This window comes from Canis lupus, chromosome 36 (genome assembly GCF_048164855.1).
Source record: "Canis lupus baileyi chromosome 36, mCanLup2.hap1, whole genome shotgun sequence".
In the NCBI taxonomy this organism is placed as follows: Eukaryota; Metazoa; Chordata; class Mammalia; order Carnivora; family Canidae; genus Canis; species Canis lupus.
This window is the reverse complement of record NC_132873.1, coordinates 16,248,113-16,276,093: the sequence shown is the minus strand read 5'-3', so window position 1 is coordinate 16,276,093 and position 27,981 is coordinate 16,248,113. Positions and strand designations below refer to the sequence as shown.

At 42.6% G+C, this 27,981-nt stretch overlaps 1 protein-coding gene and 1 long non-coding RNA gene across 5 annotated transcripts in view; one reads left to right on the top strand and one right to left on the bottom strand.

The window, feature by feature from the left end:
• INO80D (INO80 complex subunit D) overlaps positions 1-820 on the bottom strand; it is a 67,282-nt gene extending 66,462 nt beyond the window's left edge. The window contains exon 1 of one of the 3 annotated variants that reach the window (XM_072813277.1): positions 644-820. The gene's annotated coding sequence lies outside the window, so the exon portion shown is untranslated. Of the gene's footprint in view, positions 1-493; positions 617-643 lie in introns of those variants that run through there. The other 2 variants (XM_072813274.1, XM_072813275.1) reach the window with 2 other exon arrangements.
• Positions 438-27,981, top strand: LOC140625741 (uncharacterized). Of its 2 annotated transcripts, XR_012025068.1 has the most exons (4): positions 438-546; positions 730-831; positions 919-1,807; positions 27,685-27,981. It is a non-coding gene; the product is annotated as an uncharacterized lncRNA (long non-coding RNA). The 2 variants fall into 2 exon arrangements; XR_012025067.1 differs by having other exon boundaries at positions 730-1,807.

Below are 27,981 nucleotides of genomic sequence, written 5' to 3'. Positions count from 1 at the left end.
CCGGCCCGGCCGCCCGGAGCGCCGAGGGGGGATAAATAAATTCAACTATTACCGGAATCCCGGGGGGGGGGGAGAGGAGGAAGAGGAGGAAGGGGAGGAAGGGGAGGAAGGGGAGGAGGGGGTGCGGGAGGCCGGGGGGAAGGGGCGGGCGGGCGCCCATCGCCCACTGCGAGGCCTGCCGCCCCGCGGGGAGCCTCCCGGCCGGGCGCCCCGGGCCCCGCAGCGCCGCCGTCCCGCCCGGAGGCCCCGGGGGAGCCGGGGGGCCGCGCGGAGGCCCGGGGCGCGGGGCAGGGCGCGGCCGCTGAGGGGCCCGGCCGCCCGAGGCCTAGCCGGCCGCCGCCACCCCCCGCCCCGGCGCACCCCCCACACACACCCCGGCCCGCGCAGGCCGCGCCGCCCGCCCGGGCCCCGGCCGCCCCCCGGCCCCGCGGGGCCGCCCCCCGCGCCCCCCGCGCCCCAGCCGCCCCGCCGCCCCGGCGCCGGCCCCTCTCACCCTTTCATCCTCTGCCCGGGGCCTGACGCGGGCCGGCGGATCCCCGGCCTCACGTAAGCGCGCTCGCCGCCCGCCCTGCCCGCGCGGCCCTGCCCGCCGCCCTACGGGAGCCCGGGGATGTGGGCCGGGCCTCGGGCCGCCTCTGCTTACCTTTCAGCTGCTTTTTTTTTTTTTTTTTTTTTTTTTTTTTTTCTCTTCTCCTCCTTCCCCCCTTTTTCCCTCGGCCGGGCTGACAGATCGGAGTGAGAGGCGCTGGCGATGGACCGGGAGGCTCGGCTGCCGCTGCTGCTGCTCCCCCCTGGGCTCCGGCGGGAGCCTTTCCCGGTCAGGCAAGAGGGGTGAGGATCATATTTTTATTTTGGAAACTCAAAAGTGCTCCCGGGGTCGGTGATTATTAAGGGGAAATCCCTGAATATACTCTGCAGCCAAGAAGGCAGGGCTGCCGGGGCCGCACTAGAAGAGGCGGCAGCCTCCTACAGCACCACTACAGGCACTGCGAGGACATAACACCAGAGAGCCGCTCCTCGGCCTCCGAAACGACAACTTTCCTACCATCTTGGAGGCCGAGCAAAGGGGGGCCGGGGGGAAAAGTGCACCCGCTCCCGATAAAGTACACATCTCGACTTCTCATCTCCGGAAAACCGTCCACACCGGCCGTCTACACCGGCGCCTGGGGCGGGGGGAGCGGGGAAGACCCGGGGGTGCTTGAGAAAAACCCTTTCCTTTGCACCACCGGGGGGAGAGGGGGGATGTTTCTGCATCTTCTGCTGGAAAGAAATCTTTACAAGACACAGGTTTTCCGGTGATTATTGTTTTTCTATTTTCTATTTTAAAAAAAAAATTTGGGGGGGGGTCTATGTCGTTGGCAGTGGGGTTTTAATTTTAATTTTATTTTTCCAGGCTAACTGACCATGATTTTTTTCTCCATTGCAGAGCCAAGTTCTATGTCTGTGGGGGGGGGGGGGGGGGGGAGGTAGGGGTCAGTTTATACATTTGCACTAGCCACTTCGTCTGTCTGTGTGTTTTTACCTATTTACAGGTTGCCTTGTGTAGGAAAATGGGTATTAGGTGTTGGCCTCAACACTGAGATGGCATAAAAGACCATGGTTAAGGGGTGCCTTCTTTTGTCTCCCTTTTCTCAAAGCAATGGGAATCAAGCCTATTAAGTGTTCCAGGAAGGCAGGATACAGCTGTTGGTCTTGCACAGTGCCCACCGAGGCAGAGATCACGGGAGAGGTTAAATAGGACCGAAGCATCTCTGACCACGGTCCTGGAAATGATTCTGATTCTGTGATGGTCTACCCAGGAAGAAAGGTAAAACTGGAAATAGATGTGAAAGACAGCTTTAGACTTTCTTTAGAATTGCTTTTATTAAGAAAAATGTGCTGGTTAGATCCCGATACTGGGTTTCCTAGTTGGATTCCCTGGATCTTGGGTGCATCGCACATGTTGCTGTCCACTTTCTGTGTCGCAGACGGAGAAAACTCTTTCTGTTGGAGTTGCTGTGTTGTTAGTTGGTGACTCCCAGCGTGCTTCCAGCCTATATAAATTACTTTTAAGATGTTGCAGGGGATGTCACGGGTCTACTTTTTTTTTAATGAGCTAAGCTTAGTGGGATCAAAGTCACACAAAACTGAGGCAGGTGAGAGAAGACCAGTGCCGCCCCCTGCAACAATTCCCATAGAACTCTTATTATTGGAGGAGAAGAAATTATTACAGAGATGCTTTTCTATTTTTGCAATAAAAGAGAAGAATACTAGAAAGTGACCAGAGGATCTTTTTGGATGTTCTATAGGGAATGATGAATCAAATCTTGGACTAAAAGTTAACTTTTTTCTGACATATGTTGGCTAGCCCAGTGGGAATGGATTTGTCAAATTTGTGCCTTGAATCAGCAGAATATTTCATTTCTCTTATTTAAAATGTATTGCAAAGCACTTAGTCATCAGTTGGTGACTCCACTTAAAAATATTTCTTTTTTGAGCTTCCAGATTTGGAAGTTCCCATAATGTTAAAGTGAGTTCAGATACTGCATATATCAGATATTTATTACTTTCATGTTGACCCCCATCTTTATCATCTAAATTTGAATATAGTACCTGAGTAGGTTGGGTTTTCTTTAGAGGTCTTCTTTGTTGTTGTTTCCTTAGTAGAAAAATCTAAAGTAATGAAAGAAAACGGATTCCTGTCGTCTTGGAAACCTCAACTGTGAAGTTGTGTTCTATCTACATTTTTTTTTTAAGTTCAGGATTCTTTTTAAGAGATTTTATTTATTTATTCATGAGAGACACACACACAGAGATAGAGAGAGAGAGGCAGAGGGAGAAGCAGGCTCCATGCAGGGAGGACTCGATCCTGGGTCTCCAGGATCAGTCCCGGGGCTGAAGGTGGCGCTAAACCGCTGAGCCACCCGGGCTGCCTATCTACGAGTTTTTGAAAAAACATTTGGAGATCAAGCACGTTGGTCCAACAAGGAAATTACTTCCCTTAACGCAGAACTCCAGTAGACTTGAAAAACGTGTTTCAAACTTGTTCTTCTATATGATGTGACTTTATAGGTATGCTTTGCATTTTTCAAGAAATTAAGATGTGTTCACTTTAAGCTGACTGCACCCTTTTCTGCAATCCCTGTTGTGTCCCGCAAACTTATTTGCATGATAGGGATATGGGATATGATGCATAATCTTAGCATGTCAGTGTTTTTCTCTCTATAAAGCTTGGTGTGTATATGGCTATAATCCATCATGTTTATCCACCAGTTGAGCTAAATAACCCAGATTTGGGGAATTACAGCCTAACCAAGAAGAAGTCTCACTATATTTGCAATATTGGTGAATTTGATTGGTCAGTATTTTAGTCGATCATTAAACTCCTATTAGGTGCTGGGTCTCCATAATTCCTAGAAGCTGCAAATGGTAACAAAACTACTGACAACTAGGGTTCGTGGGTGGCTCAGTCAGTTAAGTGGGGGACTTTGGCTCAAATCATGATCTCAGGGTCCTGGGATCGAGCCCCAACTCAGGCTCCCTGTTCAGCAAGGAGTCTGCCTCTCTCTCTCTCTCTCAAATAAATAAGTTGAATCTTTTAAAAAAACAACAAACTACTGCCATAATTAATCTTAAATAAACCGATTTTTTGCCTAGTAAAATTCCCAGTACTCAAATTTGGCTAATATTATTGAGCCCCTACTGCATTTTGGTAACCTTGCCAAACACTTCATATCTGTGCTCTCATTTAATACCCGCAAGAGCTCCCTCCTTTTTCTCCTCCTCCTCCTTTTTTTTTTTTTATATTTTATTTATTTATTCATGAGAGACACACAGAGAGAGAGAGAGAGAGAGAGGCAGAGACAGAGGGAGAGGGAGAAGCAGGCTCCCACATGGGACTCCACCCCAGGTCTCCAGAATCTCAACCTGGGCCGAAGGTGGCGCTAAACGGCTGAGCCACCTGGGCTGCCCCCTCCTCCTCCTTTCTTCATTTAAATACAGTTAGGAGAACTGTCTACATTTCAAGGGGCGTAGACCTTGGCTTTAAAACTTTCTAAAAAAGATTTCAAATTCTTGTGCTTTAGAATTTCCGAGGTGCCTATCACAGCTCTATCTGGAAATGCTAAATTCCTGCCTCATGCTCTATGCCAAAACCAAATTTTGAGTAGCCAGCAATGGGAGCTCCCTTCATTAGTGGCAACCAATGGCCTGTCTCACCTTGCTGAGGTCTAGTAACTAGGTCTCTGTTCTTTTGAGGAATGCAAATTGTCAATTGAGTTTTACTGAAATGATACTTGAAGCCGTAGTGTTTCATTCATTCTGTTACTGTGTCTTAATTTCACAAGCAGTTTGGCCTTTAGTTGAAACAGGAAATGTTTGCCTTAATGTTTTTGCTATATTAGAATCTTTCACTGATCTGCATTTTGGTATTAATTATTATTGTAAAAATTAACCACCTATTATGAACACTTATAGTGAAGTTATTAAGGAAACACCACCTATAGCCTTAAAACATCTCATTCATAGACTGTAAATTTAAATGAAAGATTTATGCATGTTTAATGTATTAGATGTCTTTAAGCAATAAAACCATGCCTTTGTTGACAAATGTTTGCTGACAGAATCATTAAGTGTTTAAAAAGTCACTGACTGGGGCACCTGGGTGCCTCAGTGGTTGAGCATCTGCCTTCGGCTCAGGGTGTGAATACGAGGTCCTAGGATGGAGTCCTGAGTTGGGCTCCCTCCAAGGAGCCTGCTGCTTCTCCCTCTGCGTATGTCTCTGCCTCTTTCCATGTATCTCTCATGAATAAATAAATAAAATCTAAAAAAAAACAAAACAAAACCCTGACAGCAGACGTGGTTATACAAATTATACATGGGGTTTTTGTGGGGGAAAAAGGGTATGGATATAAACCTTCCCTAATTATATAGATATTTATCATAACATTTCTAAAGACAGACTCTAAAGTCACATCAGAAGTCCCTACCGGTGTGAAAATTCCCAAGGAGGAAAAGGTAGAAGTAGGGCGTGTGTACAGAGCCTAAAAGTTTTTTTTAAAACCATACTATTACAATGGCCATAGACACAATTTTTTTTTTTTTCACTTTAAGCATTTCTGTTTTGGAAACATTTGTTGGTAATATATCTATCTGAAACAAAGATTTGGTTTTATTGTGGTTACTGTGCCCTGTAAGAAAATGTTTCTGAGACCAGCATGTTTGGCAGACGTCCACAACATGGCTTTAGATGATTTAAGTATGAAATTTCTGTAATATGGATTCAACTGTAGTCAAAACACACATGATCAGGTAATCTCTCAAGTCCTAACACCTAACCCAGGGTACCTGAGAATTACTACCTGATGCCAAGCCAGAAACCACGAAAATCTTGGGGTTTTTTGTTTGTTTCTTTTTTAATTCCCACAAGGTCCAAAAGATACCTTCCAGGACCCTGTTGGTCACCGGCAGCAGCAGGGGCAAGACGTGTCCCTGGTGCCATTTAGCCACCTTATCATGCCATAGGCAGAAGAATGTAACCTCCTAGCCTCGGCTGTCGGCATTCTGGGGGTGGTCTATAGACTATTAACCTACGTTAAGGAAAACAACTCTAACTGAAGTTGCATTTTAAGTAATGATTAGTAAAAGGAAGCACCCAAAAGCAGTATGAATGATTGGATTTACGTTAGAATTATAAATGATTGTCAGCCTTTTCTATAATTCACAATGAAAAACTGTCCTCAAAGTGGTTGTTAGCTAAGACCTTGTAGTAAGAAGAGAAATCCATAGAGCCCTCAGAATAACAGGCAGAGGTCAACACAAAGATTACAGTGTTCATTTCTGCTGCATTCCTGGTTAAGGGAGCTTATGTAGACCCACTGGGAACTTAACCACTATGTCCGTGGGAAAATAAATTCCAGGTTCGAAACAGCTAATGGACAGTGATGTTCTGGAACATGTTCATTAGTAACCCTGGACTTCCTGTACTGTAACATCTTTGCCATATATTTGTTAGAGACCACCAGAATTCAGTAGTAAGGGTGGGGGAAAAGGGGGAGATTCTTTCATTCAATTAAACAGTTACTATTTTTTAAAAAATATTTATTTATTTTAGAGAGCGTGAGAGGCGCGGGTGGGATGGGATGCAGGGAAGAGAATCTGGAGCAGACTCTCAGCTGAGTGCGGATTCCCCACTTGGAGCTGCATCTCAGGACCCATGAGATTCTGACCTGAGCCGAAACCAAGAGTCAGGCTCTTCTCCAGCTGTGCCACCCAGGCACCCCAATAAGAAATTACTATTAACACAACTCAAGTAGCTTGATTCAAATTCAGGTGAGGAAAATAAGCTGATTAATTATTAAAGGGTAAGGCCAGTTGTACACCAGGAGGGAAGACCTCCGTAACCAAAAATTGTACTTTTTACCTTAACTATATAGTGTTTATTTTATACATGTTTGGGTGCTATGTGAGCTTACAAGTAGGTATTTGCATTTCATTTTATTATTTTATTTTATTATTATTTACTTCAAATAAGATTCCACTAAAAATTGGGACGCTTGGGTGGTTCAGTGGTTGAGCGTCTGTCTTTGGCTCAGGTCGGGATCCCGGGATCCTGGGATCGAGTCCTGCATCAGGCTCCCCACGGGAAGCCTGCTTCTCCTTCTGCCCATCTCTCTACCTCTCTCTGTGTGTCTCTCATGAATAGATAAATAAAATCTTAAAAGAAAAAAAAAAGATTGTACTAAAAATTATCCAACCTCATCCTTCTATTAGGCTGAGGCTGGTTTTTTGCCCCACACAGCAAGCCATGGCCATTCTTGTCTTGATGCCCCTATTCCCACTCTGCTTTGATGCCTTCCTCAAAATCTTACCCCAAAAGCCTTCTGGTGCCAACCTGAGTCTACAGTGACCTTATTCTTAATTTAATGCATTGTTTTCTAGGTTCTTTAGGGGGAGTTTGCTTATTTGTCTCCATGCCTGTTCCTTCTGTGCAAAAGAGCGTGAAGTGGTTAGGAGCTTAATCTCCAGTCAAGGCCATCTGGTTTAGGAAATTGGCTTTACCACTTTCTTTGGTAGTGTGAGCCTGGGCAAGCTATTTAACCTCTCAGTTTCCTCATTTGTCAAAATGAAAGTAATAATAGTACCTACCTTACTGTATTGTCCTAAGATTCAGTGTTATAGTGCCTGTGAGACCCACGGCAGGTAATAAGTGTTATGTAAAGGTTAACTGCCCTTTTTGGTTGCTTGCCATTAAACACCTTACAGGCAGTATGGCTCAAGGTCAGGGAGTGCGGGTTTTGTTTTTTGTTTTGTTTTGAAACACTACCAAGACAGTGGGCTTAGCAGCACTAGTCACAAGTTGACCTCAACACAGAAAAAGATGAAAGGAGACTAAGATTATGGCATACCAAATATCTACATTACAACAGAAACAGTCCATTGATTTTTTTTTTCCAGATAGTTTTGTTTTTAAGATTTTATTTTTAAGTAATCTCTACACCCATCATGGAGCTGGAACTTACAACGCCACGATCAAGAGTTTCATGCTTTACCTACTGAGCCAGGTGGGTGCCCCTCGAGATAGTTTTGAATACCCACATAGTTGACAGTCTACAATAAAGAATTCTAGGTTTAGCTGAGATTTTGGTGTGTCCTTCAGATTTAATCAAGGTGTTAAATATAAAATGGGGTACAGGAAGAGTACCCACAGAATGCACAACAGAATATTGTGACTAGTTAAACCCTCATTCATTAACCATTCTAAAGAATGAGATGCATTTAAGTTTCAATATGAGGGGGGCACCTGGGTGGATCAGTGGTTGAGTGTTTGGTTCAGGGCATGATCCCGGGGTACCTGGATCAAGTCCTACTTGGGGCACACTGTGTGGGAGCCTGCTTCTCTCCCTCTGCCTGTGTCTCTGCCTCTCTCTCGTGTCTTTCATGAATAAGTAAAATCCTTTAAAAAAAAAAAAGTTTCCATAGGAGGTATTTAACAAAGATTTTTCTGATAAGCATAAAAAGATTATAAAATATCTTTTTGTTTAATGATTTACTTTTTTTTTTCTTAAAGATTTTATTGATTTTTTCATGACAGACACACAGAGAGAGGCAGAGACATAAGCAGAGGGAGAAGCAGGCTTCTCGCAGGGAGCCTGATGCAGAACTGGATCCCGGGACACCAGGGTTACAATCAGAGTTGAAGGCAGACGCTCAACCACTGAGCTACCCAGGCATCCCAAGATTTACTTATTTTATTTGAGAGAGAGAGCTTAGCGTTTAGGGGCAGAGGGAAAGGGAGAGAGAATCTTCAGCCAACTCCATGCTGAGCCCAGAGCCTAATAAGGGGCTCAATCTCATGACGCTGAGATCACAACCTGAGCCCAAACCAAGAGTCGGATGCCTGACCGACCAGACATCACTGAGACACCCCAGATTATGAAATATCTCCAAAAAGAGCAACCCCACAAAGGAAATAGTGGATGTTTGACACATACAACATTTCCAACTAGCAGTTTTATCAGACAGGTATTAGTTCATTGTTTTAAAATGCAAACACAGTGTTAGGTTAAAGTGTGGGGTTTAGAAAACCATGTGTGAATCCCGTAGCTAATATTTATTCACTAGCTATACAAACAGGCAAGTTCCCTAAATTCTCAGGCCTCAGTGCCCTCATTCTTAAGACTACTGCTTGAATAAGGTGACTTAGAGGACCATATGTAGTATACTACCTGACACCTAACAGCCACTCCATTCACTGAATATTTCTATTTCTTTTCCCTGAATTTATAGAAAGTGACTGGAATCAAAGTAGGACTTTAATTAGAAAACTGAAAACAGGGCAGCCGGGGTGGTTCAGCAGTTTAGTGCCACCTTCAGCCCAGGGCATGATCCTGGAGACCCGGGATCAAGTCCCACATCAGGCTCCCTGCATGGAGCCTGCTACTCCCTCTGCTTGAATCTCTGCCTCTCTCTGTGTGTCTCTCATGAATAAATAAATAAAACCTTTAAAAAAAAAAAAAACTGAAAAGGGGCTTTGCTCTAGAATCGATTTCCAAAGTATTGAGGAACAGATATGTTAATTAAAACCCTATTTACATATTGACTATTTTCTTGGAGGATTTGTGTGAGATTTCTCTTTGAAGTTCTTAGTACTAAAAAAAAGTTATTAGTACTTTTGATGAAATGAAAGTTTAATTTTTAAAAATGTGATTGAAGTATATATTTTCACAGTAGGAACAGTCTCAGTCAACACAAAGCCACAAACATGTATTCACTCAGCTATGTGCCAGACTGCTAAGCATTTCCCTAGCACTTGACCCTAACGGAAAATGATCACAGGGGTCTTCTTGTACTAGGTGATGCAGTGCCAAGAGAACTGACCTCAACCTCTGTGGCATGTTGTGTTTGAAACAGGGAACTTAGGAAATCAACTTTGCAGCTAATGACCTACTAAAGAATAGAATACTAGAGAATAGAAAATATCCAGAGTCATTGTGGTCAAAGTTTATTTCATGAAACAGTTCTTTTCAGTTATGAGATACAGATATATGTATCTTTACAGTGGATTGGGACAAGAAGTTGAAGAGCTACTACTGCTATGTATTAATCAGGCTGAAATTTGTAGGGTCCTGCAATGGTTAAAAAGTGAAGCAGACAGGCCCTGTCCTCTCGTTGTTTACACTTGACATATAGGATAAAGGTCCAAACTGACCGGGGTGAAGACTGTAGGGAGAGGTGGAACCCGGGAGGAACTTGAGACCACTAGGCTTAAAAATACTAAGTTTCTTATTTTTTTCTCAACTGCTGGCCAAGCTAAACATGTTGAGGACACATCTACTGGCTGATGAGAACACATGACACTGGCTAGGTTATCTCATGAAAATGCAAGTTGCTGTGCAGTTTTACCATGTTGGAACTCATGACCACGTGAAGAGGCCATTGTGTGGTCCAAGAAGGATAGAAAACCTGGAAACACTAGGACCTCCATGCTTGGAAAATAAACTGAACAGGGTTGTGATGAAAGGCAGTGAAGGAAGATGAGCTGAACTTTAAGTTGTTTACCTGTAAGCCAGAGATAACTAAAATCTCAAGTGAGGTATTTAAAACTAAAAGGAAAAAAGTTGCTGTTTTTTCACACAGCAAGTTCTGACCCTGTGAAACTTAATTTGAAAGATGGAATTTGTTGGGTATCAGGCTAGTTCCTTCATAGAGCATGTGACTCTTGATCTTGGGGTTGTGAGTTCAAGCCCCACGTTGAATGTACAGATTACTTAGAAATGAAATTTTTAAAGAAAAAAAAAGATGGATTTTATTGCAAAGGTTATGAAAATAGGATACTCAGCCCAAATTGGTTAGCCTTCCTTCAATTAGTGAAGTATTTACTGAGTGCTTGCTGGGCATGGCACTCAGGCTCTGTAGGGTAGTAAAATATGGTACCCAGTTGGGCACAGGGAGCTTATAATCTAGCTGCAAAGGTAGGTATGATCAGGGAAGCCCAGGAGAACAAGCAAGGGCTCATAATAGGGAACCAAAGGGGCAGAGCAAGGAGCGAAAGGTGCTCCAGATTGTTGTCGAAGTTCAGGCCTGCCTCATAGTAGCTGGGCCACTCTCAGATCTCAGAGCCAAGTCTTTCTCTCCCTAGAATGTGAGAGTACGCTTATGTAGATCCAAGAAGATATATGGAAATCTCTAGCACAGCCCTGGCACACAGAAGACCCTAGATCAGTGTTTGTTGAATCTCAATGGAGAAGGTTTTAGGGGCACGTGGGTGGTTCAGTGGGTTAAGAGTGCTTTCTGCTCAGATCATGACCCAGGAGTCTTGGGATCGAGCCCTGAGTCAGGCTCCCTGCTTGGCGAGAAGCCTGCTTTTCCCTCTTCCTCTGTTGCTCCACCTGCTTGTTTTCTCTCTCTGTAAAATAGGTAAATAGAAAAAAAAAAAAATAGGTAAATAGAATATTTAAAAATAAAATAAATGGAGAAGGTTTTTAGTTGCCTGGGGCAGAGGAAGTGGCATATGGTAAATAAAGCAGGAGTGAGTATATCTTCTCTGTAGTACAACAAATTGTGTGCTGAAAAGACATAGGGCAGGGCCCAATTAAGGGGACTTTGAAAGGCAAGCTGAAAAATTCGAACGGATACGACAGGCTATGAAGAACTATTATTTATATTTAAGTAAAAAGGATCTTCTGCTATTTAATTATTCAAGGAGTACCTATGAATCATGGTGTGCGAGGCACTATGATTAGGATATTGGGGAAACAGTAGCCTCTTCCCTCAAGTGGCTTCTGTCTGGCAAGAGAGAAAAGAATTACTGTTTTGGAGATGTTTTATTTTATACAGATCCCACTTAAAAAATGTAAGTTCTGCGGTGCCTGGGTGGCTCCTGATCTCAGCTCAGGTCTTGATCTCAGAGTCAGGAATTCAAGCCTTGTGTTGAGCTCCACACTGGGAGAACATACACTTATGTTCCATGAAAGCTAGGGTATTCCCTCCCCCTTTTAAAAAAAATTTTAGGGTGCCTGGTAGCTCAGTGGTTGAGTTTCTGCCTTTGGCTCAGGTCATGATCCCGAGGTCCCAGGATTGAGTCCCACATCGGACTTTCTGTGGGGAGTCTGCTTCTCCCTCTGCCTGTGTCTCTGCCTCTCTCTGTGTGTCTCTCATGAATAAATAAATAAAATCTTTAAAAAAATTTTTAAATTTTATTATTTTTTTTTAAACTAGGCTTCACATCCAACATGGGGCTTGAACTCATGACCTGGAGATCAAAAGTCAGATGCTTTACCAGCTGAGCCAACCAGGCACCCCTCCTTTTCTTTTTTTAAAAATTTTGTTCACTAAGCATCTAGAACAGTGTTTGCCACAAAATATGCACCATATTTATTAAATTAATATTTGAGATTTTGAATTCTTCACCAGTTCAATGGCTTTGAGACAATTGTATAATAAAGATAGAGTTAGTCAATAGGTTAAATGAGAAGGGTACTAAGAAAGCATATGTGGACTATCTGTCAATCTCAGAGTCCAAGGTGATGAGTAAAATAGTATCTGTACAATTCTAACTATGCCAGTCACCCTTAAGGATTATATTCCAATTGTCCATTATTATAGTCTAGCTAAAAAATCTGGGAGTGGTGCTAAGTATGCTACATTTTTCTGCTGGGTTATTTCTGTTGTACATTCTTTTTTTTTCTTTAAGATTTTATTTTTTTTTATTTTTTTATTTTTTATTTTTTTCTTAAAGATTTTATTTATTTATTCATGAGAGACACAGAGACAGAGAGGCAGAGACACAGGCAGAGGGAGAAGCAGGCTCCATGCAGGGAGCCCGATGTGGGACTCGATCCGGGGACTCCGGGATGGTGCCCTGGGCCAAAGGCGGCGCTAAACCGCTGAGCCACCCTGGCTGCCCCTTTAAGATTTTATTTATTCATGAGAGGCAGAGAGAGGCAAAAGACGTAAGCAGAGGGAGAAGCAGGCTCACTGTGGAGAGCCTGATGCAGGACTCGATCCCAGGACCCTGGGATCATGACCTGAGCCAAAGGCAGATAGATGCTCAGCCACTGAACCACCCAGCTGCCCCTTGTTGTACATTTTTTATTGCTAAAAACTCTTTTTAAATGACTAATCTGTATGTAAACTCTCTTTTTAAATGACTAATGTCACTTAATATTGAAAAACCTACAGGTTAAAAATAAAAAATACAGTCTAAGAATATCACCTGAAGTAAAACCAAACATACAAGAGAAAAATATGGTTTTCATTATTGCCTTTTGTGTGGAAACTCTGTGGCATATTTGAGGAACTGTTTTTAAGTATTCCCTTCCCCCGTTTTGTAGGACATGATCAATTATACCATCTGCTCCCCTAGGTAACGTGGCAGCTGTTAATTGACTGACATTATTCCCTGAATTTTCCTGTAGCCATAGATGGTTCTAGAAATAAAAACAAAAGATTTGTAAGAATAGCTTTCATGGGGAGAGGGTGAGGTGAATGGGTGAGATAGGTGACAGGGGTTAAGGAGTGGACTTGTCATAAGCACTGGCTGATGTCTGGAAGGGTTGAATCACTGTATTGTGCACCTGAAACTAATATAACTATATGTTAAGTAACTGGAATTAAAATTAAAACTTTAAAAATAAGTAAATAGAAAAAAATCAATATTGACCAACTGGGAAGGACAAAATAAATGTTTACATAGTCATAAATCATTTTGGTTTTCCCAGAGCTTTTATGATGTTTTATATATCTGAATGTTTTAATGTATTAATGAATAAAGCAGAAGGAATTAAGTAATTTAATACCAACAGAATTTGTACTTCAAATGGCGAAAGAAGGGATCATCTCAGTTTGTGGTAAGATACCCAGATGCTTCCTGTTACTCTGTCCAGAACGATGTTAACATTAACCTCAGAGGAGGCCGTTAAGCCAGTCTTGAGCTAGAAATGGTAAGCATTATGTTTCTGTCTGTGGAGGAAGGAGGGAAGAATTATGTACCTAAAATGTATAAGCAGCAAAGTTTAGAATATTCTACACAGTGATTGCTGATGATGTGATAAATTATCATTCAGTCCTTACATTAGGTGTCCATCTCTCTGAAATAAAGCTAACAGAAAAAATTGTAGGGAAAGAGACTCATGATACTTAGTATCATGTAGCTCACTTAAATAGTCTTTGCAGGCCATTTATCCTTTATTTCTTTCAATTGGAAGATTCCCTCTTTTTTTTTTTAAGATTTTATTTATTTAAGAGAGAAAGCACAAGCAGAGGTAGGGGCAAAGGGAGAAGTAGGCTCCCCGCTGAGCAGGGAGCCCAGTGTGGGACTGGATCCTGGGACCCTGGCATCATGACCTGAGCCAAAGGCAGCCGCTTAACTTACTGAACCACCCAGCTGCCCCAGGCTTCTATCTTTTCTGAATCAAACTGTTTGAATGGTGTGTTACTGAATCTTTCTTTGCTCCCCTCTCTTTATCCTAACTTGAGTTCAGAAAATTTCTGAAATGTTAATTCCTTTATTTGGTTTTTGCAATAACACCTAGTGTTTTTTAAATTTAAATCCGATTGATAAACATAAAATGTATTAGTTTCAGAGGTAGAGTTCAGTGATTCATCAGTCTTTTTTTTTTTTTCTTTTAAAGGTTTTATTTATTTATTCATGAGAGACACAGAGAGAGAGAGGCAGAGACACAGAGGGAGAAGCAGGCTCCATACAGGGAGCCCGACGTGGGACTTGATCCCAGCACTCCAGGATCACCCCCTGGGCCAAAGGCAGGCGCTAAACTGCTGAGCCACCCAGGGATCCCCCTCATCAGTCTTATATAACACGCAGTGCTTGGGATCCCTGGGTGGTGCAGCTGTTTAGCGCCTGCCTTTGGCCCGGGAAACGATCCTGGAGACCCGGGATCGAATCCCACGTCAGCCTCCCCGTGTATGGAGCCTGCTTCTCCCTCTGCCTATGTCTCTGCCTCTCTCTCTCTCTCTCTGTGTGTAACTATCATAAATAAATAAATAAATAAATAAATAAATAAATAAATAAATAAATAAAAACATGCAGTGCTCATTACATCACATGACCTCCTTAATGCCCATCATCCAGTTACCCCACTTCCCATCACCTAATATTCATTTGAACCGCAAAAAGATTTTGTGTATTTGTTTATGCCAACTCCTTAATTTGAAGTAAAAGAAAAAAGCAAACCTTAAAGCAACAGCCACAAAAAGCCTCCACAGTGTACTAAGCTGTCCAGATTTTCATTTTTGGATTATATTCATTAATAGTATTTGGTTTAGGGGCACCTGGCTGGCTCAGTTGGTTAAGCATCTGTCTCTTGATTTCAGATTCTCTCTCTCCCTCTCCCCCTCCCCCCCAACTCCCGTGCACACACCCTCTCTCTAAAACAAAAATTGTATTTGCTTTCATTAATTTGTAATATTGCATCAAAATCATTACAATATTGAAGCATACTGTCTTCCAAAACACACCAACTCTTCCAAAATTAAGCTATGTTAAAAGAAAATAGAATTACTTAAAAACAAATAAAAAGCAACATGACTGTTACTATTTCAGCTAAGAATTTTTTTTTTTTTTTGAGAGATTTTATTTATTTGACAGAGAGAGCAAGCAGGAGAGGGAGAGCAGCTCCCCACTGAGCAGGGAGCCCGAGGCAGGACTTGATCCCAGGACCCTGAGATCACGACCTGAACCCAAGGCAGATGTTCAACCGACTGAGCCATCCAGGCCCTCCTCAGCTCAGCATCTTAAAGTCCCATTATAAATATGCTTTTCGTGTTTCCTAACAATTGGAAAAACCAAGTTCTAGCAAGTAAATTGCTTATGGTTACATAGACTAGCCCAGTTCTAGAAGGAAATAGCTAGGTCCAGGTGTTTTATTTTGTTGTTGTTATCACTAAACTACAGACTTTATTCAGATTTCATCAGTTTACCACTAATGTCCCTTTTCCACTCCACTCAGTCTTTTTTTCTCTCATGACCTTGACCGTTTTGAAGAGTAGTGGTCAGTCATTTTGTAGAATGTCTCTCAATTTGGATTTCTCTTAGGTTTTCTCATGATCAGAAGAGGTAATGTAGTTTTGGCAGACGTGATGTGTCCTTTTCAGAGCACCCTATCAGGGGTGTGATGTTAAGATGTGTTACGGCTGGTTGTATCGTTTTCTTCTGCTGTTGGAGTAAATCACCACAGACCCAGCACCGTGAAACACCACCCATGTATTATCTCGAGGTTCCTAGAGGTGAGAGGTCCAGGCAGAGTGTGGCTGGGCTCTCTGCTCAGGGTCTTATAAGGCTGAAATGAAGGTGTTGGCTGAGTCGCGTTCACATTTGGAACTGGTAGTCCTCTTGCCAGCCCGTTCAGGCTGTTAGCTGACTTTGGTTTCTTGATTATAGGACCCAACTCTTTTCTGGCTGTCTGGCAGGCAGGGGTCATTCCCTTCCCTGGAGGCCCCTCTCACATTCTAGTTGTATGGCACCTCCATCTACAGGGGGAGAGGGGAAGCTCCCAGACAATCCCTGTCACACCTCCAAACTCTGACTCCTAGGCCCAGGTTTAAAGGCCCTTATGATTAGGTCCTGAACTGATAATCTCCCATTCGTAAATCGACTGTCACATCATATAACCTAATTACAGGATTAAGATCCATTATATTCACAGCCTGGGTGCAAAGCATATATATCAAAGGAAGAGAGGACAGGGGTGCCCGGGGGGCTCTGTCAGTTGAACATCTCCCTTCGGCCCAGGTCATGGGATTGTTGATCCAGGATCCTGCTTCTTCCCCTCCCTCTGCCCCTACCCCCTGCCTGTGCACTCTCTCTCTCTTTCAAATAAATAAATAAAATCTTTAAAGACAAAAACAAAGGTAAGGAGGACAGAGGGAATGAGCTGGCATCTTAGAATACTGCTTGCCACACTAGTGATTATTAATCTTGATTACTTGGTTAAGCTGGTGTCTTCTGGGCTTCTCCACTGTAGATGTACTGTATTTCGCGTGTAATTAAAATGTATTTTGGGAGGCATACTTTGAGCACTGCAAATAGTCTGCTCTTCCTCAAACTTTCCCATATTCATTCTTTTTAAAGATTTTATTTATTTGCAAGAGAATGTGCATGAGGTGGGGGTAGGGGCAGAGGGAGAGGCAAAAGCAGACTCTACTGGGCAGGGAGCCTGACCACGACAGGGTCAGGGCCCCATCCGAGGACCCCAGGATCATGACCTGAGCTGAAGGCAGACACTTTACCGATGAGCCACCCAGGCACCCTTTTCCCATATTAATTTCAACATAATTCAATGGAATTGTCCATTCTTCATGTGTCTATTTATTTATTTCATTGTAGACACATAAGTACATATATTTCATTTGGGGAGTTATAATCCATCGTTATTTTGTTGTTCAACTTGCTGGAACTTTAGCCATAGGTAGCTTTTTCAGGTTAGTATCTGTACCCTTTTGATCTACCCCCAATCCTTTTTGAGCAATTCTCCACTTTCTTTCTTTCCTTGAAAGAAATTTCCTTGAGCAATTCTCTTTCTTTCTTTCCTTCTTTCTTTCTCTTTCTTTCTTTCTTCTTTCTTTCTTTCTTTCTTTCTTTCTTTCTTTCTTTCTTTCTTTCTTCTTTCTTTCTTTCTTTCTTTCTTTTTTCTTTGAATTCTCCACTTTCTGATACCAAAAGATGCTCTCTCGATTCATCTTATCTTTTTTCCTACCCCTAACCTAAAATAAATCACTTTTCCTAGGATAGTTCCGGCTGTAATCCAAGAGAACTAGAAGTAAAGCTCTTTCCTGTTGATTTCAAATTAGTGTCTCCATAGGTTAGGTGCAGATTAATGAATGTATTAATGGAAACGTGCTGTCCTAACAAAGTGCTACAAATTTAGTGACTTAACACAACACAGTTTATTATCTTACAGTTTCGCGGGTCAGAAGTCCTAAATGGGTTTTATTGGGCTGAAATTAAGCTATCAGCAGGGTTGCATTCCTTTGGACACTCCAGGGGACAAGCTAGCTGTTCCTTTGCCTTTTGCAGTTTCTAGAAGGTACTACTTGCATTCCTTGACTCATGATCCCCTCCTACATCTTTAAAACCAGTAGCACAGTGTCTTCCAGTCTCCTCTGACTTTTGTCCTCCTGCTTCGCTCTTACTAGGATCCTTTTGATTGCGTTGTCCCCATCCAGATAATCTAGAATAATCTCCCCAACTCAAGATCCTTAACTTAATCATATCTACAAAATCTGTTTTGCCATGTAGGGTAACATTTGTGTATTCAAGGAATGAAGACATGTACATATTTGGGGGCCATTATTCAGTCTACCACAGAATATATTTAGACTAATAGTATATATGAACTAATGGGACAACCAGTCCACATTCATCAGGCAAAAGGCAAATGTCTTTTTTGAGGGGGTGGGGGTGGGGAGCAGAGGGAAAGAGAGAGAGAATCTCAAAGAAGCTCTATGCTCAGGGTGGATGGAGCCTGACACCCAGACACCCAGCACAGGGCTTGATCTCACAACCCCAAGACCATGACCTGAGCCAAAATCAAGAGTTGGACGCTTAACTGGCTGAGCCACCCAGGTGCCCCAAGGAAAATATCTTTTTAATAACAGGTCCTTTTTTACTTTTTTCTTCATAACTCAGTAAGTCATCTTTTTAAAAATCGCAGTATGTTTGCAAACTTCTCTAAGTCCTTCATAAAAGTAAATGTCAGTAATCTTCCATTAGTAGAACATTGGTTTTGATTTGTTCTCCAGCAGGATTGATCCATCTGTCCTTCTGATCTGTCTGTCCTCCTCCTTCCTTTCTCACCAAGAGCACAGACAGAATTTCACAGGATCATACCCAGTTGTAAAAGCAGTGATTATAATTTCCCATGATGCATTACTCTCTGGACCAAACAGCTTGATTTATATAAACTGTGTGCACTTTGCTGGCTAGGAATTACATTGCTAGAGCTAAATGAAAAAAAAAATTAAATGTTCTCTTCATACTCTCAGCTATAACTGTGAATTTACTTTTTATTCATTAATTTATTGAGCAAATGTTTGAGTACCTGACTGTGCAATATACTGCATTAGATATTAATGATGACTATTATTACTGGGCATGAAATAAATCAGGATTCAAAATAGGGGATTATTGCTTTTTTTTTTTTTTTTGATATTGCTTTTAGTAGCTAAACCTCAAGGAGTAATTCAAATATCTAATGTTTATATACTTATTTTCTGTCTAAAAGGTTATTTCTAAAGCCAAGGTTTGCCCATTCTTTTTTTATTTTTTTTTTTAAGATTTTATTTATTCATGAGAGACCAGAGAGAGCGAGAAAGAGGCAGAGACACAGGCAGAGGGAGAAGCAGGCTCCATGCAGGGAGCCCAATGTGGGACTGGATCCCGGGTCTCCAGGATCACACCCTGGGCTGAAGGCAGCGCTAAACCGCTAAGCCACCCAGGCTGCCTAGGTTTTCCCATTCTTATTACTTTCAAACTGACTAGAAGTAAAATTTTTGATGTAAAGTATGATGTGGAAAAAGCCATAATGCTTTCTATTCTAGTACCAAACTATAGATTGGTTGCACACTAAAATCACAGGTTTCTGGATACACATTTTATTTTTAAGTCCTCTCTACACCCAATGTGGGGCTCAAACTTACAACTCCAAGATCAAGAGTTGGTTGCTCTACCAAATGAGCCAGCCAGGCACCCCTAGGTATACATTTTCCATATTTTTTTTTTAAAGGAGGAAGTAAGGGCAGCCCCAGTGGCGCAGCGGTTTAGCGCTGCCTTCAGCCCGGGGTGTGATCCTGGAGACCCGGGATCGAGTCGCACGTCAGGCTCCCTGCATGGAGCCCGCTTCTCCCTCTGCCTGTGTCTCTGCCTCTGTGTCTGTGTGTGTGTGTGTGTGTGTGTGTGTCTATGAATAAATAAATAAAATCTTAAAAAAAAAATAAAGGAGGAAGTAACAACTAACACCAAGAACTTACTCATGCTTTGTGCTTTACACATATTAGTTAATTCTATGAGGCGGGTGTTATCATTATCATCCCTATTTCAGCTGGTAATAGTGATAGAGATGACATAGTTGGTAAGTGGTAGAGCCAGGATTTAAATCTGGGAAACTGATTCCAGAACTTTCTCCCTAAACATACAAGTCAGTGTGTACAATATTACATGGTGTCTCCACTCAGTAAATAGTGTTGGATATAATGATTGCTCCGAATCCTTGTCATAAGTTGATTAATTTTCTCAACTTTGGAATATAGTTGAAAAATTATAATCTTAATGGATTGTGATACATAGAGTGAACAGAAATTTTAGGAACAGTCCCAATGCTACAGAGACTTAGTAAATAAATCATAGACCTGTTGGGTACACATACAATCGCTAGAAGCTGGGACCTGGCCAACTTAAGTTCATCATTGAGTTTATTGTCTCTTTGATACCATGACTCAGAGAGAATATAGCTCCCAGCACAGTTATTCAGAGTAGAGTAGAACTATATACTAGCATCTGTTTTGCCATTGGCGATTACTTTCCCATAACTGAGGAGGACTACTGTGAATTTAGGTATTTGTTATGATTTGAATGTTTGCGCCCCTTCAAAATTCATATGTTGACATCCCAATGCCCAGTGTGATGATTTAGGAGGCAGGGCCTTTGGGAGGTGCTTATGTTATGAGGATGGGGCTTTCATGAATGGGACTAGTGCTTTTACGAAAGAGACCTCAGAAGCTCCCTACTCCCTTCTATCCTGTGAGGCAGAGCAAGAGGTGGCCGTCTGCAACCTGGAAAGGGCCTTCACCAGAACCTGACCATGCTGGCACCCTAATGGTGGAACTTCCAGGCTCTGGAACTGTGAAAAATAAATCTGTTTATAAGCTATCCAGTCTGCGGTATTTTGTTATAGCAACCCAAACAGACTAAAACAATATTATTTTTCCAGTTCCTGGCAAAATCCTGAAAGGAAACTCTTCAGTAAATAAAATTTGGCTGCCTAGTGATAGATTCTTAAAAATATATTCTATTCACACCTGATCAGAATGTTTTACATGTTTATTTAATTTCTATATTTGAGTATGCATAAATGTCATTCATAAAAATATGTAGTTTTTCTATCCCAGAACACTCAAGACTAAAATATTTTCATGTTGAAATTCATAGATATTTCCCAACCAAGTTTAAATCTATATATAATTCTAGGGGTACCTGACTGGCTCAGTCAGAAGAGCATGTGACTCTTCATCTCAGGGTCCTGAATTCGAGCCCCATTTGGGTGTGGAGATTATAAAGAAAAAAGAAAAAGAAAAGGAAAAAGAAAGAAAGAAAGAAAAAGAGGGATGCCTTGGTTGCTCAGTGGTTGAACGTCTGCCTCAAGGCATGATCCCGGAGTCCTGGAATCGAGTCCTGCATCCGGCTCGCCACAGGGAGCTTGCTTCTCCCTCTGCCTGTGTCTTTCTCATGAATAAATAAATAAAATCTTAAAAAAAAAAAAAACAGAGAAAAGAAAAATATATATGTTGGAAAGTGGGAAATAGATTGAATTTAGATTTTTTTTAAGATCTTATTTATTTATTCATGAGAGACACACACACAGAGAGAGGCAGAGACACAGGCAGAGACAGAAGCAGGCCGCCCAACGCAGGACCCGATCCCAGGACTCTAGGATCACACCCTGGGCGGGAGGTGGCGCTAAACCGCTGAGCCACCCAGGGATCCCCTAGGCCCAATAAATTATAGGGTGTAATGGTTACTAATCAATAAATGGATTGTTTTTCTACATTTCTGTATTTTCCAAATTTATAGAAAGGCAGTTACTCAACATTTGACAAACTAGATAACTTCAGGTTCTCTTCTGGGTGATTTGTTTATTAGTTACCCAAGATCAAATTTTAAGACCTTAAGCCATGTTATGAACATAGTTCTCTAAAGAAGACATAAGATACTCATTATTTCGGGGAAAAACAAAGTGCTAAAAATTATTTTTTTGAGAGAGGATATTAGTCTTAGCTTTGGAAAACTAAAGGAGCAGCCTTGAAAACTTTGTTCATTAATGTATTTATAAAATGTTTATATTGAGCCTAGCTGCTGGAAGTATACTAAGACACAGATGGTGACACACACGAAGTGGCTGAGAAATTATTGTCTCTCCCAGGGTTTCTGATGCACATGTATGAGTAAAGCACATGTACACATTTAGTGATCAAAAAGATACCAGATCTCAGTTCCCTATTTGGCTCCACACTTCTTTCCCTGGTTCCAGATGGGTATCCCTCCATTACAAGCGTTCTTAGTGATCACGTTTAAACATATACATTCATAGCTATGTCTTTACATCAAAGGTGGGATATAAAGGAGGTAGTACTTAAAATCCCCATTTTACAGATTAAAAAAAAAAAGTCAAAGACCTAGTCATTTAATTCAATCCCTGAACTACCATGACCCAGGCCCTAGTCCAGGCTCCTTGGCTTGGCTTTCAGTTTATCTGTCTGCACTCCCTAATCAAATAACAGAAAGGGGGCAGCCTGGGTGGCTCAGCGGTTCAGCGCCTGCCTTTGGCCCAGGACGTGATCCTGGAGACCCGGGATCGAGTTCCACGTCAGACTCTCTGCATGGAGCCTGCTTCTCCCTCTGCCTGTGTCTCTGCCTCTCTCTCTCTCTCTGTCTCTCATGAATAAATAAATAGAATCTTTAAAATATATATATTAAAAAAATAACAAAGGATATGAGGAAAGGACCACCGAGTTAATACTCCCTCAGCTTTAGTACTAGGATGACTTTCTAGTATTTTTGCTACTAAAATTCTAAATATAGTGAAAGAGTGGCTTGTTGCCTCTGATAAAATGCTGCCTCCCCAAAACAAATGATAAGTTTGGAGGAGAAATATTTTCTGTTCAAAGAAAAATGTGCTGCTCTTTGACCCCGTAATGTCATTTCAAGGAATTTGTCCTTACTGATATACTTAGAAAAGTATGCAAATATTTATGTACAAGGATATTCATTACCTCATGATCTGTAACTTAAAAAATCTGGAGCATCTACCCCATTGATAGGGAAGCATAGAGCATAGTGGCTAAGAATTGCTTGGATTCCAGTCCCAGCTCCACAGCTTACTAGCTGTGTGATCATGGACAAATTACCCCACCGTGCTTTTGGTCTACCCATCTGTAAAGTGGAGCTAAGAACAGAATCTGTCACTGGGCTGTGATAGTTAGAACCATGCCTAAGCCGCAGCATATGCTCAATACATTTTAGTTGTTACTGATAGAGAATTGGGATAAATTTTGGTAGAGGTACACAGTGGAACATTAGGCAACTGTTTGAAAAGGTGTGCACTGTGTACTCTACTTAACCAGAAAGTATAACCTCTGCCAATTCAGTCTCCCTCCTTCCGATGCCCAAGAAAAAAATCTGGCTAAACTTAACTTGGCTAAACTTGGTGCATATATATTGAAGAACAAGGAGCAAATTCTTTGAACTCTGGTAGAAAAACTATTTGGGAGTTTTGGGGAAGGAAGACGAAAGGTTTTGGAGCAGCAGGAGTGTGAGGAGAGAAAAGGGTAGCCAACACTTGTGATGTCTATGCTTTGTGAATGCGTTCAGGGAAAGAACCATGGGCCCTATCAGAAATTGAGATCTGGTATCTTTTTGGTCACTGACTGCATCCATGTGCTTTACTGCATCAGAAACTCTTAGCAGGGACAATAATTTCTCAACCATTTATTGTTTGCAATCATGCTGAGTCAGTGGGTGAGTCTACAGAACTCTCTGGGAGCAAGGTGCTCACACGGGGAAAGGAATGACCTCTTCTGGGCAGATGGGCCAATTCAGGAAAATCTTGCCCAGTGCCCTAATCATATATCTTTGTGCCTGGGGAAAAGTACCTATTATTCCCAGGGGTGAGCAGTTGACTTGTTCTACTCAACCTTGAGGATTGGGCATAATAACTTGAGTTAACATCAAGATGTTCAAATGTATAGAGCGTGTTGGAGGGCACCTGGGTGGTCAGTTGGTCAGGCATCTGCCTTCAGCTCAGGTCATGATCTTGGGGTCCTGGGATGGAGCCCCGAGTCAGGCTACCTGTTCAGCGGGGAGTCTGCTTCTTCTCCTCCCCTCACTGTGCTCTCGCACTCTCTCTCTCAAATAAATAAAATTGTAAAAAAATAATAATAATTTTTAAAAACAGAGCATGTTGGGTGCCACCCAGGGAATAAAACTGAATCGGCACAGCCCTTGCCTAGTAGCCTTATTTGTCAAGCTACTACGAATATTAGCAGGAAGCTGTTAAAAGCATAGAAGCCCCTAATAATCTCTTTGGTGGTTCACCTAACAGAATGGTTTCCCACCCACTTAGGGTGTTTTTCATTTTCCTTCTTTTTTTTAATTAAAAAAATTTTTTTTTAATTTTTAATTTACTTTTTCATTTTCCTTCTTAAAAGTGCTTTTCTTGTACAAGGACTTAATGAATTAAACCATAAAACATGAATGGAAGAATCAATCCCAATCGAAAAGTTCACAGTGGGGATCCCTGGGTGGCACAATGGTTTGGCGCCTGCCTTTGGCCCAGGGCGTGATCCTGGAGACCCGGGATCGAATCCCACGTCGGGCTCCTGGTGCATGGAGCCTGCTTCTCCCTCTGCCTGTGTCTCTGCCTCTCTCTCTCTCTCTCTCTGTGACTATCATAAATAAATAAAAATTAAAAAAAAGTTCACAGTGGAATGAGATGTGGATTCTCAGGGTACTTGAGTGCCTCAGTCAGTTAAACGTCTACCTTCAGCTCAGGTCATGATCCCAGAGTCCTGGGATCGAGTCCCATATTGGGCTCCCTGCTTAGCGGGGAGCCTGCTTGCTTCTCCCTCTCACCCCACCTCTGCCATTCCCCCTGCTTGTGTTCTCTCTCTCTGTCAAATAAATAAATCTTAAAAAAAATAAAAAATAAATAAATAAATCTTAAAAAAAATGTAGATTTTCAAGACTCAAATATATTATTAAAATTGATTAGGTATCTCTTTTCTGGCCATTGATTAATTTATATAGTGCACCACAGGTTCCTAAAGCTATTCCCTTACAAGTTATTTGTCCTCATAGTCCAGTTTTGGATGATAAATCATTCTGGTTTTACCAAACTGCAACACATTTTGTATATTGAGTCACGGTGAAGAAGAGGTGCAGAGTACATGGGAGGACAATGATAAATCTGAACCGGTAAAAAATGTACCTCATGTCTGAGTGGGATGATATGAGAGGGAAATATTGGGTAGAGCACTAGAGATAGAGTGAAAGGAGTAAGGACCACATGGCATCTCCTTGTAACAAACTGCTGCCCAGGGGTACACTACCCTTCCCTCCTCATTCCCTCCGGGTTTGCAGGTACAAAACAAGCCCAATCCCACGCAGCGATGTGGCTGTTTAGTTCCTGCTACTAAGCAAACAATCCATGTCCACTTCATGCTTTATGGGAATTGTTTGGGGTTTGTGGAGCTACAGGAAGGCATGTATTATCCTATTATTTAACTTTATCCACGTAATATTGCACCTCGGATCAAGACCAGGTTGCTCCTAGTCTTAAAAAAGAAATAGAAACAGGTCCTTGTTTCTGTGTCTCTCATGAATAAATAAAATCCTAAAAAAAAGAAAAGGAAAGAAAAGAAAGAAAGAAGCAAAAAAAAAAAAAAAATTGTGGCCTTTATTCTTCTTGACAGGAGAAATTGAGATTAATGAAATTGAGTCATGCTTTACTGCTCCGTTTAGATTTCCACCATTATCCCAGGACTGCCCAACAGCAAAGTAGATGCTTCTGTTCTAGAGCAATGGGGCAAGGTCACCCTACTCGTAAGAACATGAGGAAAATCCTAAAGTCTTGGAAGAGTAAAGATCTCAATAGGCCTAGTTCCTGTCCTAGTTTTTCCCTTGTGATTAAAAAACTTTTTTTTAATTCAGAAAAAGAATTATATATTAATAATGTTCAGTACATTGTTTGGCAGGGAGGTTACTTATCCTGCTGAATAATATGGTAAATCCTGTAAAATGGAAATGAATGGAAGACTCTAGAGAACTAGTTTGGGTCCCACTATGGTACTCAAACTGTGATGGTAAATATGTTACTTGAGGAACACTACTTTGTTTGGACTCAACAGTTACCCAATGTATAGCAACCCAGGCTGGAGAATCTGTAAACACCCTAACAAAGACTCATTTCCTCCTATAAATAGCTTTCATCCCACAAAAACAAGCAAACAAACAAAAAAAACATTTCAGTTCCCTATGCGAAGGTCCTTGAGTTATATTTGAAAGCTTAAAAAATTTGAGCCCAAGGAAAGGGCCTCAACTCTATCCTCTATATGATAGGGGACTTAGCCACTCTATACTGGATACAAAGCAGGGGAGTTGTGGATGTGGTAATTAGAAAATAGCTACAGATTAATTGGTATGTTATAGAAACTTCGTTTGGGGCACCTGGGTGACTCAGCCGGTTAAGCTTCTGCCTCTTGATTTCAGCTCAGGTTGTGATCTCAGGGTTGTGAGATGGAGCCTCGTGTCAGACTCCGTGCTGGCTGTGGAGGCTGCTTGGGATTCTCTCTCCCTCTCCCTCCCACCCATCTCTCTTTCTAAAAGGGGAAAAATTAAAAATATATATATATATTTTTTCTCTCTCTCTCCCTCTCCTGCTACCCCACATTCTCTTCCTCTCCCTCTCCCTCACTCCCCCTCTCTAAATAATAATAATTAAAAAATAATTTAAAAAGAAAAGAGACTTTTGTAGTTGTTAGTGGTCTCTCTTTTTTCCTCTGTGTCTCCCTCTTCATTGCTGTGGTACAGATATAGGGCCTTTCGCAGGAACTGATTGTCCCCCAATCTCTACCCTTGCGGTGGTTTTAAATTCTTTGACACTCCCCCCATGCAGTGTCCCCCCATGCTTCCTCCCCTTGAATCTGGGTGGGCTCTGAGACTGGCTTGGCCAATAAAGGACAGTGGAAGTGACGCTGTGTAACTTCCAAGGTTGTCCTAAAACACCTTGCGGCTTCCTCCTTGGTCTAGCTCTCTGAGCCCCGAGCAAGCCCTACCAGTACAATTATCCTGGGACTGTCCTGCTGAATAGACCACAGGTAGATGCTCTGGAAGACCGTCCCCTCTGGATCCGTCTTTCAACCATTCCGGCCCAGGAGCCAAGCTTGTGAGCGGAGATGCTGTCTGGGAGCTGGGTGTCCCCACTCGAGCCGCTCCGGCCCGCCGCTGAGTCAACCCCTGGCCTTCCAGCATCCAGCTGAGGCTCCAGCCTTACAGAACAGGGAGTCGCCCCCATCTCCGCTGTGCCCTTTCTGTATTCTGCACTCATGGGATTATCTCATGAGCGTAATAAGACGGTTGTTGTTTCACACCATTAAATTTTGGGGTAGTTTGTTACACAGCAGAGAATAACTAGAACACTTCTCTTACAATGTTTTAGTTGGGTAGGTGGCTACACACCTAGAAGTCCCATTTCCCAGCCTCCTCTCTGGCAGGTGAATGTGGCTGTCTTACCTATGATACTGGACTAGAAACGATGCAGTGTCCAAGTCACGTCAATACAATGCTAGCGGCTTGTCCCCCATTCGTGCCTCTCACCCGCGTCTTGCCGGCTGAGACTGATAATTGGAGCAGCTATCTGGGATCCGGGATACTCCGGGCGGCTGTCACGGATGCCTCAGGTGGCGGACTCTGGGACAGTTTAGTGTACACAACTGTATTAATGAGTTCCCTGGAGGTCAGCACTGTAAGGGAGTGAAAGAAAGCAGGACTGGGCAGAGCGAAGCGGAGCCGAAGTGCAGGCCGTAGTGCAGGCCGGGCCCAGTGACGGTCCCAGGTCCCAGCGCTCCCCGCAGAGCTTCGGAGCTGAGCCAGCCCTTCGGAGTTGACCCGGTCAGGGGGTCTAGAAGGTCAGGCCTCTGTACGCCCCCATGGATCAGCCGTCGGATGTAGGCCGTCCTGCCGTCTGCTTTCACTAGGTCAGGACTACAGCAGACTGCTTGTCTATTATTACATGACAAAATAGCCAAAAACCTAATGGCTAAAGACAACAGACATTTAATATCTCAGTTTCCGGGGGTCAGGGATCCAGAAGTGTAGAGGTAGGGGTCATCTCAACCCAGTTTGGGGCCAAAGCATCAGCTCACTCCGGTGGTTGCTGGAAGGTAGTGCTCGTCCTCACCACAAGGTCCTTTCCACAGGCTGCTTATGCATCCCCACAACATGGCAGGCGGTGACCCGAGGGCGAGAACCAGACAACGCCCAACATGGAAGCCACTTTCAAACACTCAGCGGGGGCGGGGGGCTCAGCGGTATAGCGCCGCCTGCAGCCCAGGGCCCGATCCTGGAGTCCCGGGATGGAGTCCCACGACCGGCTCCCTGCATGGGGCCTGCTCCTCCCTCTGCTTGTGTCTCTGCCTCTCTGTCTCTCAAGAATAAATAAATAAAATCTTAAAAAAAAAATTTAAAAATAAAAATAAAAACTCAGCCGGGACATC